Source organism: Lepidochelys kempii, chromosome 7 (genome assembly GCF_965140265.1).
Source record: "Lepidochelys kempii isolate rLepKem1 chromosome 7, rLepKem1.hap2, whole genome shotgun sequence".
NCBI lineage: Eukaryota > Metazoa > Chordata > Testudines > Cheloniidae > Lepidochelys > Lepidochelys kempii.
The window spans coordinates 83,272,495-83,293,411 of record NC_133262.1 but is presented as its reverse complement, the minus strand read 5'-3'; the positions used below and the strand labels follow the sequence as shown (position 1 = coordinate 83,293,411).

The 20,917-nt window shown below is 45.7% G+C and overlaps 1 long non-coding RNA gene across 1 annotated transcript in view; it reads right to left on the bottom strand.

The window, feature by feature from the left end:
- Positions 1–6,762: 6,762 nt before the first annotated feature.
- The window catches only part of LOC140915339 (uncharacterized), a 29,827-nt gene continuing 15,672 nt past the window's right edge, over positions 6,763–20,917 (bottom strand). The window contains exon 3 of the long non-coding RNA XR_012160137.1: positions 6,763–7,295. This is a non-coding gene — a long non-coding RNA (uncharacterized lncRNA). The remainder of the gene's footprint in view (positions 7,296–20,917) is intronic.

Sequence of the window (20,917 nt, the reverse complement as noted above, 5' to 3'; positions counted from 1 at the left end):
GTCTGTGGGTACATCTGTGTGTGACTGCGAGCAATTGGGAATATGCATAAACAAGCAAATGGCAGGGCCCGTGCACACATTATGGGCCCTCGCAACAAAAAAGATGTCTGCAGTGATTCCCACATATCCTATACACTGGGGCGCTATGAATTCTTTCCACTGTGATAAAGGAAGATGTCTGCAGTGTGAAAACTAACACTTCATTCAACACTTAGCTCCAAAAATGACAAACTGATCCTACAGGCCATCTCCCCGCTGCCTGGTAACGCCACAGCTAAGCAGCAAAAGTAACTTGTCATGTGATCCAAAAAGCTGCAGAAGACTGGTGTTAGCAGGCCAAATGGTTCAGTCAGGGCATAGGGCAAGTAATTCTCCCCATTAAGACAGGTCAGACCAGCAAGGAGTGGCAGAGCAGTTGATGATGGCTGAGAAAATGCCAGTGTGTCTAGAACGATCATTTACATTTCCTACAAAGGCTTTCTTGCCCAATTTCACTAAAGCCCCAATCCTGATTGGGGTCTGTCTGCATGGGGCTCCCCACAGGAGGATCAGGTGCTAAGCTTGACCTCATGTGTTCACCGAAAAGTATGATTCCCTGGTAATACCTGGAAGGAAATGTTGCATTACCATTCAACTGGACATGAACCCTCCATACAGGCAGGTTATGCAGCACAGCTTCCAAACAGCTGAATATTATCCTCCTCACTGTCCATATAGCATATATGATCCAGGCAAGACCTTGGCCATCACAATATTAAGCTGGCTGCAGTTCAAGAAATACATGCCAGCTGGCCCTTGTGCTAGATCCCAGGCTTTACAGGTGTATAATGCTGTGCTCCTTCTCTTTTTCTCACCCACTCAAAGACCCCAATCCTCTCCCAGCATCCTCCTGCCTTCCATCCCAGAATGACGTGTCAGGCACCCCTGGAGAGGCTGTGGGGTCAGCAGGGAGGGGACTTGCTGGCCACATAGCCCTGGGAGGCCAAGATGGCAAAGCCAGTGTGGCTGCCTTGCTTTTTAAAAAGAACAGTTCAGGCCACACTGAAAGGAGACCAGAACAGTGCCACGAATAAAACCAATACCTGAAACAAGATCCACGGAATTCTTCCAAAGCCTGGGCTGGCTCCTGCGCTGAGGCTGGCCACCACTCACTCCTAAGAACAGCGAGACCCGTCCTTGAGCAGTTCAGGCTCGTGGCCTCCTAATCAAGGCCAGTCTGATCAAAAAGCCCCTCTGAATCCCTTCCACCTTTTCTCCTGAAACACGGTATCTAAAACTAGGAACAGCCACCAGTGCGGCATCTGGGGGCAGTCAGGCAGCCTGAAAAATGGAGCTGGGGCAGCAGCATGGGGGTTGGGTTTCCACTGTGTTGCCCACAAAGCCCTCCATGCCACAAAGGGACCTCAGAAAGAGAACGAGAAGTCATTTACTTTGAGGGGTGAAGGAAACACATTAATGTCCATTAGCAAGAGAGGTTTTACTGACTGCCTAATAGAGGGCTAACATAAGCAGCAGCCAAGAGAAGAGGCCGAGGAGGAGAGAGGGACAAAAATAACACTATTACCAAAAAGTGTGAAAATACATGACTGGGAAGTGGGAACCAGGCCTGGGTTTTAACTGCTCACACGCTGCTGTTTCTCTCGTGTAAGCCAGAGCTCCTGCATTGCTCATATTCCCCGCTAGCCAGTCTGAAGCCCTCCTGGGGAACTCCATGTTATTTTCTGAATGCCGAAATTGTAGATGCTATATGCAACGGGGCTGAGATTTTCAGGAACGAACCTGGCCCACATGGAGAGCTGCCAGTAGAGTTTGAAACATTTTTACAAGGGCAATTTTCCAAATAAGCTTGAGTGTCCTCAGTCTCTCGGATGCTGGATAGGTCTTGGCTCCAGTCGGGTGACTTTTTGATGATTGTTATACAAATGCAGGGCTGCCAACTCTTGCAATTTTATACTGAGTCTCACACTATTTGGTGTTTTTCTTAAAGCCCCACCTTCTGGATCCAAGTGACTGCGACAGAATCTCAGCCTTCATTGAAAATAAACCCCAGCAGTTCCTAGTAGAGAACTCTGCACATTTGCAGAGCAAAGCTGGAAAACATGAGCTGAGTGCACACTACAATTTCAAAAAACAGAAGGGAAATAAAAAACACCCAACTTTTTGTTTTTTAAATCCCATGATTTTTAGGACAGCCTCCTGATTTCTGGGGCCCTGATTCATCGTTTGACTGCTTTGGGCATTGGCAATACGGTGACTTCCTCAATTTGCAGGGCCTCACAGCTGGTGTGGTTTTCAGGCTTTTAAAAACAATTTATTTTCTTCCCAACTAATATGTTCTGCAGATTGCGGTGGGAATGGTGTTTGTTCACAACAAGGAGAGTTGCAAAATGAGCTATTACCAGCAGGAGAGTGCGTTTGTGTGTGTATGGGGGTGGGGGGGTGAGAAAACCTGAATTTGTGCTGGAAATGGCCCACCTTGATTATCATGCACATTGTAGGGAGAGTGGTCACTTTGGATAAGCTATTACCAGCAGGAGAGTGAGTTTGTGTGTGTGGTTTTTGGAGGGGGGTGAGGGAGTGAGAGAATCTGGATTTGTGCAGGAAATGGCCCACCTTGATTATCATACACATTGTGAAGAGAGTGGTCACTTTGGATGGGCTATTACCAGCAGGAGAGTGAGTTTGTGGGGGAGGGGGAGGGGGAGGGGCGGAGGGTGAGAAAACCTGGATTTGTGCTGGAAATGGCCCAACTTGATGATCACTTTAGATAAGCTATTACCAGCAGGACAGTGGGGTGGGAGGAGGTATTGTTTCATGGTCTCTCTGTGTATATAATGTCTTCTGCAGGTTCCACGGTATGCATCCGATGAGGTGAGCTGTAGCTCACGAAAGCTCATGCTCAAATAAATTGGTTAGTCTCTAAGGTGCCACAAGTACTCCTTTTCTTTTTATTAATCAGCATGGCAAAAATCCAGTCTTCCAGCTGTGACAGGAGAGTCCCGAAGGTGTGAAGACCCATCCTGATGGTCTGACACTTGTTTCAATGCATGGAGACCCCCAGCAGCCCACACAGCCTTTAGCCATGCACCCTCCAACTCCCACAAAACAGAGCTTGACTTCCCCTTCTCCCTCTCCCCCTTGCCTTCCTGTGGGGACTGGCCTCATGGCCAGCTAGTTTCCTTCAGTGCCGCTGGGGCAGCACCCAGCATCTTCAGCTCCAGCCTCTCCAGCGGGCGGATGGCAACCCCATTCAGGCACCCTAATGTCTCCCCCTTCCTGTCACTCTTTCCTTCATCCCCTCTCCTCTGGAGCATTCTCCCTAGGGCAGCTGCCTTTCCTCTGCAGGGTGCATCAGCCAAAGGCAAGTTCAGCTGCTTCACCCTGAAGTGTATTGAACTCAGAGCAAGGAAGCCATCAGACTGGTAGCAAATGGGCACAAACTCTGGGTCCCCAGCAGCAGGGCAATGGTCAGAGAGGAGAACTGCAGGCACAGCCCGCCCCAAGCATTTCTCCTCCCTTGTCCAAGCCGCCCAGGACAGAGAGGGAACACATCGCTGATTAACAACACTGTCTTGCCCCAACTGAATCAGGACACCTGACAAACATGGCCCAGCATGGCAGCTGATGAGCCTGAGGTGGCTGTGACCACCTGTGATGGGGTGGACTGGCCCCGCACTGGAGCAGAAGGGGTTAAAGCAGCGCTCTTAGCATCTGAAGCCACGCCCCCTCCACTCTGCTGGGCAGTCTCCAACTGCTGCTGCAGTATAAAAGGGAGCAGCATAGGTCACTCTGGGTGGACTGCCAAGGGGGAAGGATGCTTAGTAGAGGCTCCAGCCCTTATCTCTAGGAGCCCAAGACCTGGACCAGAGCCCTGCTGCTATTGGAACTCCAGGGAGTGTTTGGTGCTGGAGAGCCTGGAGTCCCTGATGCCCTATGGACTGCTGCTGCAGAAAAGCCATTAGGAAGTAACCCAGGGTGGGTGAGGGAGTGGTACCTCTCACCCTTATGAGGTCAGTGTGTTTCAGGGGGATTCCCTGCTGACACAGTGGTGGACCACTCTGCCACTGTCACCACCTTGGGTTGGGGCCTGGTGGAGTTGGGTGGGCCTGGGCCCCCCTACTGGGGCTGCCATCCCCTGGTGATGGCCCCCAGGCACTGGCCACTTGGCCACCCCACCCTACAGTCGAAGGTGGCTGTATTGACTCTGGCCATTGGGTTGTGCTCCGCTGCAGTCAAGGAGTCCTGTTGACTCTGGCCATTGGACTATGCAGCCTGGTGGCTGAGGGCAACCATATTGACTTAACTGTGGGGCTACCATGCATGTACCTGACCCCAAGATGATGGGGGACGGGGGTACTGGCACTGCAACACCCCCCCATATGGTGTGTTACCTGCTCAGGCTTGTTCATACTACAGAACTAGCAGGTGGGGATTGGTGACACTATGGAAAGTCTCCTAATCTTGAGGAAGGGGAGAGCATGAGAGGTGCCACTGGGTGTCCCCTTCCCTGGGCTAACGGATGGGCTGTGTGCAGCTGCTGACATTCTGCAAAGAGATGGCTGTAGCTGCAGAGACAAGAGATCTGAGAACTCTTGGCGGCAGCTACCCACTCTGATTTCTGGATTGTGCATGTAAAAGTGATATTGTTAAACCCAGACTCTCATTGCTTTCATGCAGAGAAAAACACCGGGTGTCTGGGAGAACCTCAGAGCAGTGAACCTCGGCCAGCGCCCCACTGGATCCCCAGGGGAGGAGGTCCAGAGCTGGAATCAAAGGGGAGCAAAAGGTGGCAATCAGCACAATGCTGGAATAGCACAGCAGTTGACTACCAGATATTTCTGGGACCACACAAAAATTCCTGTGACAGTGAAGAAGGCCCTTAATCCTCTCAGCACGCCACAGACCTGTGCTGGAGATCTCTATGCTCTGTTACAATTTATGTGCCAAGGGAGCAAGCAGGTCAGGGTGGTGAGTGGTACAGGCCTGAGCAAGAAATACCAACACAGGTGTGGTTACAACAGTGGTAAAGCATTGATTAGTAATAACCCAGGAGTGATGCAGGTAGTCAGCACTGCCGCAGGTGTGGGGGGACCTCCAATCTTCACCCTGGTGCAGAGAGCCGCTGCAAATCCTCACCATAAGCCCATCAAAGAGAACCCTTTTAACATGGTATGGGGGTGTAGACATGCACACATCGCATTAGAGTGACTGTGACCATGAGTGAACATTTTGGTTTGATGCTCTAGGGGTTAGAAAACGCCAGTCCAAACCAGGTAATTCAGTAGCACAGATTGCTCAGAGCAGGGGAGACTGTCCGCTCATGGGGCGGGGGGAAGCATCTTTGACCTCCATGAGATCTACCTGCAGGATGCAAAGTTCAGTAGACACCTGCAAGGAATGACTGGGAGTAACTGGAACTTGCAGTCTCAGCTGCAGGCCAGGAACAGCTGCTGAGGCTTTCTGTGCAGGTCATGGAATACCAACAAGGTGATGTTGACCTTGATCCAGCACAGAGTCCTGGGAATTTTCTGGGTCCCTAGCTGTAAAAATACAGCACATTAAAGTGCATAATGGTGTGCCAGAGCACAAGGGATTTACTGGTTGGCTGCTGTTTTGTCCTCTAGGGCCCAGTCCTACAGATATTTACTCATTAAGTCCCCTTGAAATAATTGTATGAGAAGGTTTTGCAGGATCAGCTCCTTAGTGGTTCATTTTGAAAATACACCTAATAATTCATTTTGTCTAGCATCAAGGCCCCTGCAACATTACTGATTTTAAAATTTTTTTCACACTCAGTTATTATTAGGTTTCATTTCACCTTGGAGAAACTATGAAAAAAAGAGCAGAGAGGTGACAGAAACCTAAAATCCAATAGAAAAACAGATCAGTGAACAGGCAGAATGCAAAACAAATCAAGACACTGAAAGGAAGAGCAGAGACAGGGAGGAGAGAACAATGCAATGGAAAAGCTGATCCAATGGGGGTCAGATATTTCTAAAGGGCTCAACTCCTAGTGAGATACCTAAATGAAGGCTAGATTTTCATGCTGAGCTCTTGGACACCTGGCCCTGGAGACACCATAGATCTGTCCCTCACATGCGGCTTTTTACCCCTATCAAGCAACACTGGCTTCCCTTTAGCAGAGGTGCTGAACAACTCCAGCAACCTCTGGGAATTACGAGAGCTGGGAATCTTTGAAGATCAGACCACTTCTTGCTAGGTGACTAGACATGGATTTAGGAGGCAGTTTTAGGCACCCAGGTTTGAACCTCTTGGCCTTTATTTCTTCAGAGCTCATTGGCTCTTGCTGTTTATTTCACACCTCAAATAATCCCCTCTTTGTGACTTCATGAACATTTCTCAGAAGCTAATTGTGACAAAGGCTTTAATTAAGGAAAGCCACAGGAAAAGTTGAACTGTCAAGAGCACACTGATGAATGAAAGAAGAGAAAAATCTCATATGCTCTATATATGAACATCCTATCCAAATCACTGGACCCCCTCTTCCATGCTGACTACAGTAAACTGCTTAATGATGCTGACTTGGCAGGTGGCCAGTTAGTGATTCATTAATATCTTTTCCACCTAACTTATAAGAAACAAACATTTGTGCCTCCAATCTGTGCACTTAGCTAAGAACGTATTCAACCTTGTGTTCCTCTTGCAATCACCTTTGTCTCCCCTCTTTCTCAGTCTATTGTATTCTACTCTTCTTGTTGCCTCTTGACTGTATTTAGGCCCTGATCTTGCAAATACTTGCACACATGCTTCACTTTAAGGACTTCAATGAGACTATTCACATGCTTTAAATTAGATATGGGCATAAAACTTTCCAGGCTCATGGCTTTTGATTGCAAACTTCTTGGGACAGGGACTGTCTTTTATTCCATAATTGTACAGCACCCAGCACAATGAGGCTCCAATCCTGACTGGGACCTTTGGGCACTACTGTGGGACAAATAATACATTTCAATAATGGGAAGGGTTGTTTCTCTATATTTCAATTTACTACAAGGCATCTTTAAGCAACCACATCTTTAGCACCCTCCTTCCAGTCCTTACCGACTCCTCCTGCCATGCAGCTGTAAGACATGCACTTAAAGTCACTGCTCGATGGTGTTTTTCACTCCAAGATGCAAGCAGCTCAGTTTCAAATTTCCAGAGAGGGTCATTAAATTCGAAATTTGTACACACTCCACATCCCATATTTTCTGAATATTCCATATCCACTCCAAGGAAAAGGAGTGTGTTCTCACAGCATGGGCTTCTGTAATGAGCTGGCGTTTGAGTGAGACCTGGAAGTTTACAAAAATTTATTTTAGAAAAGTTAACGGTTAAGCAGGAAGAACCGAAGAGGTACTGAAGAGGTTTAGGGAAAACTGGGTAGGAAAAGCAAGCCAAAATATATAGAAGGCTATCCTGCAAGGCCTCTTAGATTTTCTCTTCCCCATTTTTAACCATGACCACCTCAGTTGTTTTGGAGCATCTGGTCTCAATATGTGACTGACTTTAATAAATTCAAGACTTCATCTTTAATCTGGAAGATTTGGAAGATATTACAGAGAGAGGTTTCTCTTTGTATTTAACTCCGTGAGAGTTAACCTCTTCTCTGTCTAGGTTTCTACCTTAGGTACTTATATCGTTCCTATTATCACAGTATCTGAGCACCAAACAATCATTAATATATTTATCCTCACAATACCCCTGTTATTATTCTCATATTACAGATGGGAAACTGGGATACTGCGAGGCTAAATGACTCACCCAGCATCACATAGGAAGTCTGTAACAGAGCAGGGAACTGAAATCACATCTCCTAAACTCTAAGTGGTTCTCAACCTATTTACCATTGTGGGCTGCATCCAATACTACCTGTATGGCCCTCAGTATGTCACTTGGGCCGCAGCTGTTTGCTGATTGGGCCACAAGCAGCCTGCGGACCACAGGTTGAGAACCACTACTGTAAGCTAACACTCGAGTCACTGGATCATCCTTCCTCTTCTCACTCTTCTGGAGGACTACACCGGCTCCTCAGCTGATGTCAATAAGCATAATATCCCTGAAGTAAATGGACCTAAGTTGATTTAGGCTCTAGGTCTTCAAATCTGTAGAAATATTTTCTTTTAGAATTGTGAAAGATCTCAGATACCACGCTGATGAGGGCAGTAACAATGGATAGATAAATAAATATCTCTTGTGCCATGGTCTTGGTCTTGGATTCAAGTTAACTGCTTTTGTTGTTTGTTTTGATTGTTCCTTTTGTTTGCACAATGATTCTTCTGCACTCACACATACAGCCTTAAATTCTTCCTGAAATGACAAGCAGCCATTCCAAAACACAGCTTGTTTCCCAAGTGTATTCGTTTTTGTTTTTAACTATCCTACTAGGGAAGCGGAAATGTCATTGAATTCAGCTGGATATCCCACAGATGTGTTCAGGGATGGGAAGAATTTGTAACTATGTCATTTGAAATCTCTTTAGCTATCATGAGGGGGGAAACACTGCTAACCCCAGAACAATACTTGTGGGAAATACAGGATATGAATCAGATACAAAGAAAGGAAAAAAAATAAAAAATAAAAAAAGAGGGACACATTCCCCAGAAACAAAAAACTGATATAAATCCCAGTTATAAAAACAAAGAAATAGGGTACTACATCTCAAGTAAAAGACTAAAAATTGGTAGCATAACTTCTCAAAACAACGCCTAAAAAATGTGGCTAAATCCTCCAAGTTGTAAAGGATGTGTATAAACAAATCCCAAAACAACAAAGGCATCGATCTTCTACGCTCCAGCTGCCCAGCAAGAAGCTGGAAGGCCAGGTTAACTGGTCCACAGAAGATTCCAGGGCAGCTCTTCCAGGCATATAAGGCACGGTCAGGGTGTTCCTGCCCTGTCGAACTCCAGCCACCAGAATTGCTCTTGTGGGTTGAACTTAGAGCAGCCCTGACTATGGGTGCCTGAACCCCAGTGCAGAAATGTCAATACCAGTCCAAGAGCAACAGAAAGAAGAGGAACACACTCCCAAACCCTGAGGTAAAACCAGTGACCAAACTCCTCCTTGTTCAGAGCAGGCCTGATGATAAAAGCGGCCTGGTATTGCCTTTTTTTTTTACACATTGTTTGAGGGGGCTTTAGAGGCCACAGTTGCCAAGTGTTGCCCTTTGCAATCCATATATGCTGATAGTTAGAAGATGTAGTCAGCACATACTGCTTAGCCGTGTTGTTGGGGGGCACCACCTTCCACATGTTGTGATGGACCACTCAGTTCCAGAGGCAGGCTTTCCAAAGGCCTGGTTGGATCTTTTATAGCAGAGGCCCCCACTTTTTTTATGGGACCAAAGGCTGTGAAGGAGCAGGCTGTGCCTGTGCACTTTCAGTTAGTGAGCCTTCAGAAATTGCGAAAAGGCCATTGCTCCCGAAGAATCCCTGAGTGGGAATGGATTTCTCTGGGCCGGGCTTCATGGAGTACATTCTTTTGGATGCTACAGACTTGTTGGGTTAAATATTGTTGAAGCTGGGAGCACACAAAATTTTATGCTAGTTGGTTTTTGGCCTTAATTATGGTTTTAATTAGTTTTGCAAGGTATTTTGCGTGTGGAGGTATGGCAGTATGGCACAATTTGGCAGTATGTTTAAGGGTGGCGGTGGCCACTGTAAGGTGGGTGAGATTTGCACTTGTGACCAGTTTTATGGCCTTTTAAAATTGTTTTAACCATTTGTTTTTTATGGCCCCTTGCTGAATATTTTAAATACTAGCTGCCGTATTGGCCCCATCCCACAAGGAGCCCACTAAGGTTCACCTTTTTCGGGGGGACAAGGACAACGTTTGCCTGAGGAGGGCAAGTTAGAGAGTGGCGCCCCTGGTACAATTGGGAAGGAAGGCAGGGACCTGAAAGCATGTCTGTTAGGGGGCTTATTCCTTCACCCACTTACTTCCCTGGTCCTTCTCGCGTGAACAGAGAGCAACAATACCCGAAGTCCAAAGGTGCAAACAATTTGATGTTTATTGGAGTGAACTTCCAGCAAGCATGATTCCAGTTTCCTTCCTTAGTATCCTCCTTGCCAGCTCTGACACCACAGAGCCTTACACCTGTGTCCCTGTTCCCATTCCTGCCCTTAGCCAAACATGATTCCAATTTCCCCACCCCCATTCCCTGTTCCCATTTCCCTCTTTAGCAAAACATGATTCCAAATTCCTTACCCCCATCCCCTGTTCCCATCTCTCCCACCCACACCCACTCACTTCCTGATTGACTACAGATTATATAGTAAAACTTGAGTTCTGCTTAGCTATACCTTAACCAATCATTTTCCTGAAATTTAACTAACCAATCCTAATATATTGTAACATGATTATGTAACCAATTATATCCCACCACCTTAATTAGTTTACACCCAGCAAAATTAATTATACAGTAGACAGAAACAATCACAGAACCAGACAGAGACCATGCAAATAAACAATAGTAAAGTGGAAACTATAATGACAAAACAATACAGAAGTGAGGATTTCACATCCAGCTATTGATAACTGAGTTCTTGCCAGACAGGATGCTATCAAACTAAGTTTCCTTTTACATCTTCTAGGCACTTCCCTTTCTCTGGAGGCGATAGGCATTATCAGGACAGGATTGTACCTAACAGCCCAATAGCACCTGATTGCAATGTGACTGGTTTGGAATGTGAGGATGTGACCGGTCGCTTCCCAGCTTATGGCTGCCTCTGTCGCTTAGCCAAAGGCCTTAGCCTAAGAACAAGGCCTCAGACTGTCACAGTAAGAGAAGGCCCTTACGCCGGCAGACAGTGATTTTGTTTCTTTCTTTTATACCTCTGTAACTAGCTAAGTGATAAGAATACACCTACATTCTCTGAGTACAGGCCTTTACCGACAGGCCTGAATATCTCTATCCTAACAATGTCAGGGGCAGGTAAATGTCTAAAGCTTTCAAGGTGGCACTTAGGAGGATTTAGCACTGAGTGGCAGCCTTCCAGTGGGTGGCAGGTAACATTTGCCACCACCGCTGGTGGTGGGAGATGTGGAGGTGGTTTCCTAGAATTGTTTTTTGAAGCCTAGGGGTTGAGCAGAGGAGGCTACAGTTTAGAAGGGATGCTGGAAATTGTTTGGGGCATGTAATATTTACCTCCCCACACTGGCGGGTCATGTGTGCAGATGAGTGGGTGATATGCGTGAGACACCAAGATTTGGAACTGTGGGGGTTAGATTGAACCCTACACCATTCGGGGACTAATACTACCACCACATTTTGATGCCAGCTGTCAATGTGGAGCATTGACTCGGGTGGCATCTTGAACTTTTTTGTGACATTGAACACCTTTCCATGTACCCTCCCATTGGTAGTTTACTTGAGCAATATTTTTTAGCTTTTTCCTTTTTTGTGGAACCAAAGTGTTGGCAGTATGGATAGAGATTTTTCTTTTTCAGAGGTAGGGGCCATTGTTTTTAGGTAGACACACACTTTTTGGGAGGGAGGTTTAGGTAGTGATGGGACGTGGTGTTGCCCCACATGGTGTTGCCTGGCGAGAGGGCCCTTTTGGGTTAATCCCGTCTGGGATTCAATTGGGGAGGGCTACGCAGGGCCAAGGGACCTGGGGCTCTTGGCAGGGGGCCCCCCCTGGAAAAATACCCAGGTAAAACGTCATGCCACGTTTTTAGGATGCTAAGCCACAATTGCCCCCCTGTCAATGGATAATTGACCTTTTTTTTTTCCCCCACCATGGCCAATTTTGAACAGTGGTAAAGTTAACAAAGGATGACAAAGGTGTCAGATACCCGAGGATTTTTACAGCTATGGACCACCAGACATACATTGTATTACACTGGCGAATTTTGCAGGCCTGAAGAAGCAAGAGTGGTTTCATCACTTCTGTTTAGCGTGTTTTGGGGCTCTTGCTATTCATGTCTGTTTTGTTAACAAAGCAAAACGGAAAGAAAAAGAACAACGTAAATGCATTTATTGGGGAAACTGAGGCACATAAATACTTTTAAAGTTATTAGTTGTTTTGTTACAGCCCTTTCTGGTTTTTGTCGTGGAGGTTGTTTGCCTGGTTTAGGAGGTTACAAGGGCAATATTTTGTCCAGGGATTATGGACTGTTATTGCTCACCAAAGGGCTTTTCATTTCGCTCGAGGCCACCACATGAGGAACAGGGTTTGTTTTTTGGGGGATTTATGGAAGGTTTGGGGCCACCCACCAGGTATTTTGCTGTGGCCCTATGGCATTTATTTGGACTATGCACTGCCCCCACGGCTTCTTTTATTCAGCCTTGAGCCACGCTGTGGCTTGGGCCCCATCGGTAGCTTGAACCATTGAGAGCCTTTGGAGGTACTTTCCCTCTCCATAATTGTAATTATCCAGATAATTTCATTGACAGATGGAAACCTGGATGGTCCAGGCAGGTAGCTGGTTCACAACTGTGGCCTACGATGCCACAACCAGAAACCCAGGAAGAAACATATGTTTTGAGCTGATTGGGATGTGCCCATTTTAGTTTACCGGGTAGCTGAAGCTGGTACACTACTGGGGAGATGCGGTTTACAGTGGAGTACGGACCCACCCATTTAACGTTTAGGGTGTGGGCTGCCTTTCCCAGTTTTTGCAACATTACCTTGTTTTTAATTTTCCATCCCCGGGTGTCTTTAACGATGAGCCCTTTGCGTTTGGCCTTTTTCTTATTTAAAGCAGCCTTTACTGCTTTCTGAGTTTTACAGAGCTTTCTCCTTAGCTGGGTGATATACCGACCGTTTGGTGAATTGGCAAGTAAATTTCCCTCCCATTTTCACAGATTACCCCACATTATTGGATGAGCAAAAAGGATATGGTAGGGGGTGTATCTGGTACCTAGGCGGTTAGAATTGAGTAAGTCTGCCAAAATAGTCAGCAGCTTTTCGGGCCAATTCATTCCCGAAGCAGAGCACATTTTATAGGGGGCATTTTTAAGGTTTTGGTTTTGCATTTTCACAGTGCCGCTGCTTTGTGGCCGATAACTGGTGTGTATTTGTTGCTTGATGTTTAGGGCAGCAAGCAAAGATTTAAGAACCTCTTCCACAAAAGGCCCCACCCCCGACCCAAGCCAATAATTTGGGCTGTGCCATATTGGCAGAAGATTTTTTTATAGAGTTTTTTGGCCACCACGACTGCCATATTAACCCGGGTTGGGAACGCTTTTGATTAGGCTGAAAACACATTAATGATTAGTAGGAGGTATCTAAACCCTTTTTCTGTTGTTTGTAGCAGATGAATAAAATTTATTTGCAGGTGGTGCCATACCTCTTGGGTTTTTTGCCTCTGTAAAATGGGGAACTGAGCTCCTCATTTTACCTGGGTGCACTGAAGACATTCCTTCACAATTTGTTGCATTATTTATTTTTGTTTTGGCCACTGTGCCACTTGCTTCACTTTGAACAGGGTTTTTTTAACCCCCTTATGTGCCCACTTGTGCAATTTTTGAACAATGTTTTTCTGCTTGGCGGTGGCTAGTTTTGTGACCAATGCCGCTACCTCACTTGAAAGATTTTGAGTTAATTTATTTGTTTGTTTTATTTATGGAGTAATTTATTGTTTTGATGGGCATGCGATTTTACCCAAGCAATGGAGACCTCCCCCTTTTGTGCTTTATTCAACGCCATTATTTTTTGCCACTTTTTTTGATGGGCTTACGGTTCGCAGTGTTTTAATAATTTTTTCTAATAGAACATGTACGTTGATACCCCCTGTACCACATACTTATTGTTTGCTACTAGATAGCTCATGAAGTTCTTCCCCAGCTGACTTATATTTTAGAACCTGGAGCACTGCCTTTATTTTGGCATTTTGTGCTGAACCATGCGCCAAGTTTTTGGTGAGGCTTACTTACCCCCCACTCAAGGCTGCCCACTGGACGTACCGATTTTCTTGGTGGAAAAAGCAGGATTTATCTGTAAACCATAAGTGGTTAGTTGGGGTTGTTTTTGAAGGATTAAAAGGAGGTCCCATTCTCAGGCAGCTTGTGCGTTTCTGCTCTGCTACCTTACAGGAATGCTTGGCGCCATGCTGAGCAGGTCTGGGGACTGCAGAGTCTTCGATGCCACCACCCTTTAGGTGAGGAACAGTGTTCACTGTGCCAAGCAGGTGTTCGAGACTGAACTTATTTTGGACCCAGCTAAGATATATTTTAGGGCGGTGTGTGGGGTTTGCAGTATTATTGGCGGCCCTTCGGTATATGCTTGGAAAGCCTGCACCTCCCACACCACCGCCAAGCACTCCTTTTTACAGGGGATATATTTTATCTCCGGCTGTTGCAGCACGTGGGAATTATATGCAACTGGGATTAGCCAGCCCTTTGCATTTTTTTGGAGGATGGCGGCCCCCAGCGCCTCCAGACCACATGACAGCCGAAGGTAAAAGAGCTTGGCAGCTTGGCCCTTGGAAAAGCAAGGGCCAGGGCTCACAAGGCCGCTCACTTCAATGCTTTAATGGTGTTTTTTTTGCGGCTTTTTCCAGCATCACCGCACCTCTTCTTTGAGCAACGCCCATAAGGGGCAAGCAAGGGTGGCCAAGCTGGGAGTGTGATTTTGAATAAAATTAAAGCCCCCCAAGATGGTGTGCAATTGTTTTTAATTAGTGGGCTTTTTCATCTTACACCATGCACGACCCTGTTTGCCTATGAACATTTACTAGCCTACCCTTTTCCCCCAGGGTGATACCCAAGGTGATGACTGACCGCTGGACCAATTGCACCTTTTTTTAACGACACCCTGAACCCAGTCTTTTAATTTTAATGAGAACCGTCCTGGTGATATTTTGCAGCTGGGGTTCTGGTTCCCTGTGCACCAACAAATTATCCACGTACGAAATGACGTGGCAACGAACCTTGGGGGCAATTTGTCCATCATGGCCACCACATGCTTGTGGCCAATGGAGGGGGCACTGTGAAATTCCATGGGGACTTGCGTGAAGGTGAACTGCTTTCCCCTAAACTGAAACACAAAGCGGTCCTGAGAGGCAGGAGTAAGGGGCAAGGCAAAAAAGCAATTAGCCAGGTTAATAACCAAAAACGATTTGTTTTGTGGCTGTACATGGAGCAAGAGCTCTGGCATCAAGGCGACCACCGGTGCCATTATGGGGGTGCTTTGGTCTTCGGGGAGCATGACTGCGGAGACTTACAGTAGACACAAATGGAAAGGGGTGCAGGGAAAAGCTACATTTGGTTTCACTTTTTTTTTTTTTTTTTAATAGGATGGGGGTGGAGGTTTCCTCACCTTTGCTGGTTCTCCTCCTCTTCCCCATGCCCTAAGTGCTGCCAACATGAAAAAGACCCTGTTGTGATACCTCACAGTCCTCTCTTGACTGCCTCACCTGAAACCTGGATCCCTCCACGCCCGATCTGCCAAACAGAACTAGAAGGCTGCTCTTGCCACTGATTGTCCTGGTATCAGAAAGGCTGAGAAACACTGTTCTAAAGCACTTGTGCCCTATTAAAGAGGAAACACTTCATAACTGGGAGCTTTCACTGCACTTTGGTCTGTTCCAAGAAAGACTAAATTCCCTGGGGTCTGACTTAAGAATTCTAATACATGACTCCATTTCACTTTCAGTCAAGAGAACGGGGAATTATTTCCTTTGCTTCTCAAGACAGAGGCTTTTGCCATGGGCAATTACACGATACTAGTGTTACATTTACAGCTGGGCATAGGAACAGTCCAACTAGAACAGTTAAAAAGTGCGACTCTATCTGTAGAATTCTTCTTTCCCAGAAAGCTCACTAATTTCTTTGCTTTCCAAAGTAACAGATCATTCTGAAGATCTCTCTCCTCATATGAAGATTAGGGAGAAGGACCCTATATTTTCCAGCTAATTTGAAATGCGGGGTGGGCAGGAAAATGGAGTCTGAAATAGATGTCTGAGTTGATTGATATAGTTATGCCATTGACACAAAAGACTAAACAAACCACCCAACAGTAAAGACGAGGAAAAGGATGTTTAGGCTGAAGAACACCACCTTCTCCGTGCTAGTGTGTCTCGCTCAGGAATTCCTATTTTGGTTTGTATTATGTTAAACAAGCAAATGGAAAGATTAAACTAAACATTAATATAAATCTGATATTAACTCAAGCTGCACATCCTTGCTTGCAGAGGAAGGAGTGCGTTGCATTGCTGAGTGTATGCTGTGCACCCTGTCAATGTGGTCTGGAAACACACATTCAAGATGTGTGTGTAAATTGGAGAACTGCATCACATCATCACTGGTTTACGCAACTGTAAACTGCATTTCTCATGAAGTGTTTCCCAGTCTGGGTCTCTCTCCCTTTAGAAGAGTTCAGCTGGCTTTGCAAGCTGTACCAGCATTTAGCTTTGAATTCAGCTGAAATTCAACCCTAATTAGTCTGCTGTGGCCAAACACTTTAACTTAAATCTGTTGGAAGCCAACTCTTCCTGCAGCCTGCACTGGTCTGGAGCTGGACGCTGTAAGAGGCTTTGTGAGGTTTTAGGGGACATGTACTGTCCGCTTCACATGGACTGAGGGAGGATGTAGAAGTAGAGCCAGGATCTGAGTTACGCAAGTGCCTAGGGGCAGATTGGGATAGGTGGGTTTTGGGGGCCACCTCTGGTCTGACATCCCTTCCTTACCTTAATGGATATTGCAGGGCCCAGCCCTGTGTGGCTGGATCCCTTTGTGTTGCTGCCTTTACAGTTCAGTTTTGCTCCTTGCTATGATTTCTGGATAGCTCCATCCAGAAGCAGAACCAATCATGTCATGGCTATGCACTCTAGGGCGCACAAAAACAGCTCAGTTGGACGGTAGAGATGGCAGCTGCATATCAGGCCCTAGCACAGACATACCTAAGCCTCACATAAAGTGAGGCAGAGGGATCTCTGGAGCCACTGACCTACCCTTAGTGTTCCCCCTCATCTAACATCACCAATGGGCAGAAGCTCTTACAGTGTCCTTCGCACTCCAAGGGCTCCTGCATAATTCCTGTTGTGAGGGTATCTAAGCATGAGAGTTACAGAGGGATCTGAGGGAGACAAGGAGAAAAAGGGCATTTAGTGTGGAGGGGACTGCATCCTAGAAGGGAAGGAAAAAGGGAGAGATGCAGGGGAAGCAACTGTAAAAAAAAAAAAATGGAGAAAACAGACAGAAAAAGGAAATACAAAGAGAGTAGCTGGCAATAAAATTAAATAGATGAATAGACTGTAGAGATATTATGGCCTGCATCCAGTCCATAACGTCTTGTTGAGCTAGAGCATCTCTTTTAGAAATGCTCCAATCTTGATTTTAAGTGATGGAGAACCCACCACTTCCCTACATACGCTGTTCCAGTTGTTATTCCCCTCACTGTTAAAAATATGTACCTTCTTTCTAGTCTGGATTTGTTTAGCTCCAGCACAGTTCAACAGCTGGATGGAAGATGAAGCTAATGCGCTAAAAATGGACATTGCAGCTCAGGTTGTTGCTCAGGCTTTCAAGAGCCCCGGGCTCGAAAGCCTGAAGTGCAGCATCCACACTGCTAGTTTTAGCACACTAGTTGGAGCAGACTGACTCATGCCGGGGGCTCGCTCACTACTGCAGTGTAGGCATACCCTGGAAGACCACAAGCAAATAAAAGAGAGCTTCCTTCCAGCAAACTGTAAAGTGAAGGTACCGGGGCAGCTACTTGAGGGCCTGAAATTATTTCTTAATTGCTGGAATGGCTTCTGGCTTGTCACATGTTTTATTTTACACCTAGTCTTAGAGTTATATGTTACTGTAATATACATTTGTTCCTGGGATGGGGTGGGGTGGCTGTGTACATGTAGATGGGGAGAATACTTTCAGTTGTGTAGTGTTTGCAAGAGACAGTATCACTATCTTGGAAGTTCTTGTCTGTGTATGATGCAGCAAGACAAATACATGAACTATAATTTCCCTTGGAAACCAGTTTAGACAGATCAGCACTTGGATTAATAAAATGTCTGTGAAGAACACAGCTCCCTTCCTCAACAGTGCAGCTACCTCCAATGGTGAATCACTTCTGAGACCTTTTTAAAGAGTCCTTATCTTCTTCCTGATTGCTGTTTGGACTAATTCCTGTCATGTGATGAACCAAGCATAGAATAAAATTTTAACTTATCTAGTTTGATATTGCGGTGTATCTAAAATTCCTGGAGACTAAATGCTTAAGCAAAGTCCTGCTCTCTGCCATGATCCGTGCAACATGGAGATTCTGGGTCTGACATGCCATTGCCTCTGGGCTGGATTACCCAATAGGCAGACTAAGCATGTGCTTAGGGCACCAGCAAAGCAGGGGGCACCAAAAAACCTGAGCTTTTTGAAAAAATTTGATATTTCAAAAAAAGCATCGAAGTAGTCATCATGGAAAAAATCAGAACTTTGTAAGACTTCCTTACACTCCACTACACACTCTTTCCTTGTTTTTCTGTTCTCTTCTTATTACTTTTCCCCACCTAAACCAGGGGGGCATCCTACTAACATAGATCGAAATAATGCGAGGAAATCAGATCCTGTCATGTATTGCAATAAATTTGTTTTATTATTGATATATTCTTCTGAGTTATGTACTTGATTCGTTTTTTTTTCTTTCTTATGAAAACGCTGCCAACATGTCAGGGCATTATCAAGGAATGCAGAAGAAGCTTTTAGAACAGAACAAATATGCCATATTCATATCTTGTGCTGCACACTCTCAATCTCAATCTGGCTTCAGTGCTGTTGATTGTTGTCCAGTGGCAGTAAGTTTTTTCTCTACAGTCCAGTTACTTTATACATTTTTCTCTGCCTCAACACACTGATGGGAAGTTCTTAAAACATATTTGGGCAATGATCGTGTGTTGAAATCTCTTTCTAATACTCGCTGGCAGGCACATGCAGTGGCAACAAGTGCAATTCTGGAGTCTACTCAAAGATTGTGGATGCATTAGAAAGTACAGCTGAAGACCAATCACAAAAGGGAGAAACTATATGAGAGGCAGAAAACGTTGCAAACAAGATGCAAGAACTAGAGTTTGTATTCACGTTGACCATGTGGAATGAAATTTTACAACGCTTTTACCACACAAGTCAAGCCCTCCAAGAAAAAGAATTGGATTTGAAAATACGTGCAGACCTCTGTCAATCATTAGCAGACCACTAACAAACTTTGAGGAATGATGTCGAAAGATCTGAAGACATATCAAAAGATATTTTGCCAGATACTAACTACAAAGAAGCCCAGTCCCACAAGCGAATCACGAAAAACAAGCAAATGGTAGCAGTGCAACAGAAACAGCACTAGAGACAAATTTTGCATATCTACTTACTACACTATATAGTGTATACTTACTACGCTTACTACTCCCTCCTCAGGCCCTACGCTACCAGCACTCCCAACTATCTTTGAGACACCACTGACTTCCTGAGGAAACTACAATCCATCGGTGATTTTCCTGAAAACACCATCCTGGCCACTATGGATGTAGAAGCCCTCTACACCAACATTCCACACAAAGATGGACTACAAGCCGTCAGGAACAGTATCCCTGATAATGTCACGGCAACCTGGTGGCTGAACTTTGTGACTTTGTCCTCACCCATAACTATTTCACATTTGGGGACAATGTATACCTTCAAACCAGCGGCACACCTATGGGTACCCGCATGGCCCCACAGTATGCCAATATTTTCATGGCTGATTTAGAACAAAGCTTCCTCAGATCTCATCCCCTAATGCCCCTACTCCACTTGCGCTATATTGATGACATCTTCATCATCTGGACCCATGGAAAAGAAGCCCTTGAGGAATTCCACCATGATTTCAACAATTTCCATCCCACCATCAACCTCAGCCTGGACTAGTCCACACAAGAGATCCACTTCCTGGACACTATGGTGCTAATAAGCGATGGTCACATAAACACCACCCTATACCGGAAACTTACTGACCGCTACTCCTACCTACATGCCTCCAGCTTTCATCCAGACCACACCACACAATCCATTGTATCGTAGAGCTTGGCTGTAGACAACCGCATTTGCTCCAACCCCTCAGACAAACACCTACAAGATCTCTATCAAGCATTCTTACAACTACAGTACCCACCTGCTGAAGTGAAGAAACAGATGGACAGAGCCAAAAGAGTACCCAGAAGTCACCTACTACAGGACAGGCCCGACAAAGAAAATAACAGAACGCCACTAGCCATCACCTTCAGCCCCCCAACTAAAACCTCTCCAACGCATCATCAAGGATCTACAACCTATCCTGAAGGATGACCCATCACTTTCACAGATCTTGGGAGACAGGCCAGTCCTTGCTTACAGACAGCCCCCCAACCTGAAGCAAATACTCACCAGCAACCACACATCACACCACAGAACCACTAACCCAGGAACCTATCCTTGCAACAAAGCCCATTGCCAACTGTGTCCACGTATCTATTCAGGGGACACCATCATAGGGCCTAATAACATCAGCCACACTATCAGAGGCTCGTTCACCTGCACATCTACCAATATGATACATGACATCATGTGCCAGCAATGCCCCTCTGCCATGTACATTGGTCAAACTGGACAGTCTCTACGTAAAAGAATCAATGGACACAAATCAGACGTCAAGAATTATAACATTCATAAACCAGTTGGAGAACACTGCCATCTCTCTGGTGACTCAGTTACAGACCTAAAAGTTGCAATATTACAACAAAAAGACTTCAGAAACAGACTCCAATGAGAGACTGCTGAATTGGAATTAATTTGCAAACTGGATACAATTAACTTAGGCTTGAATAGAGACTCGGAGTGGATGGGTCATTACACAAAGTAAAACTATTTCCCCATGTTTATTCCCCCCCCCCCACTGTTCCTCAGACGTTCTTGTCAACTGCTGGAAATGGCCCACCTGGATTATCAATACAAAAGGTTTTCTCCCCGCCC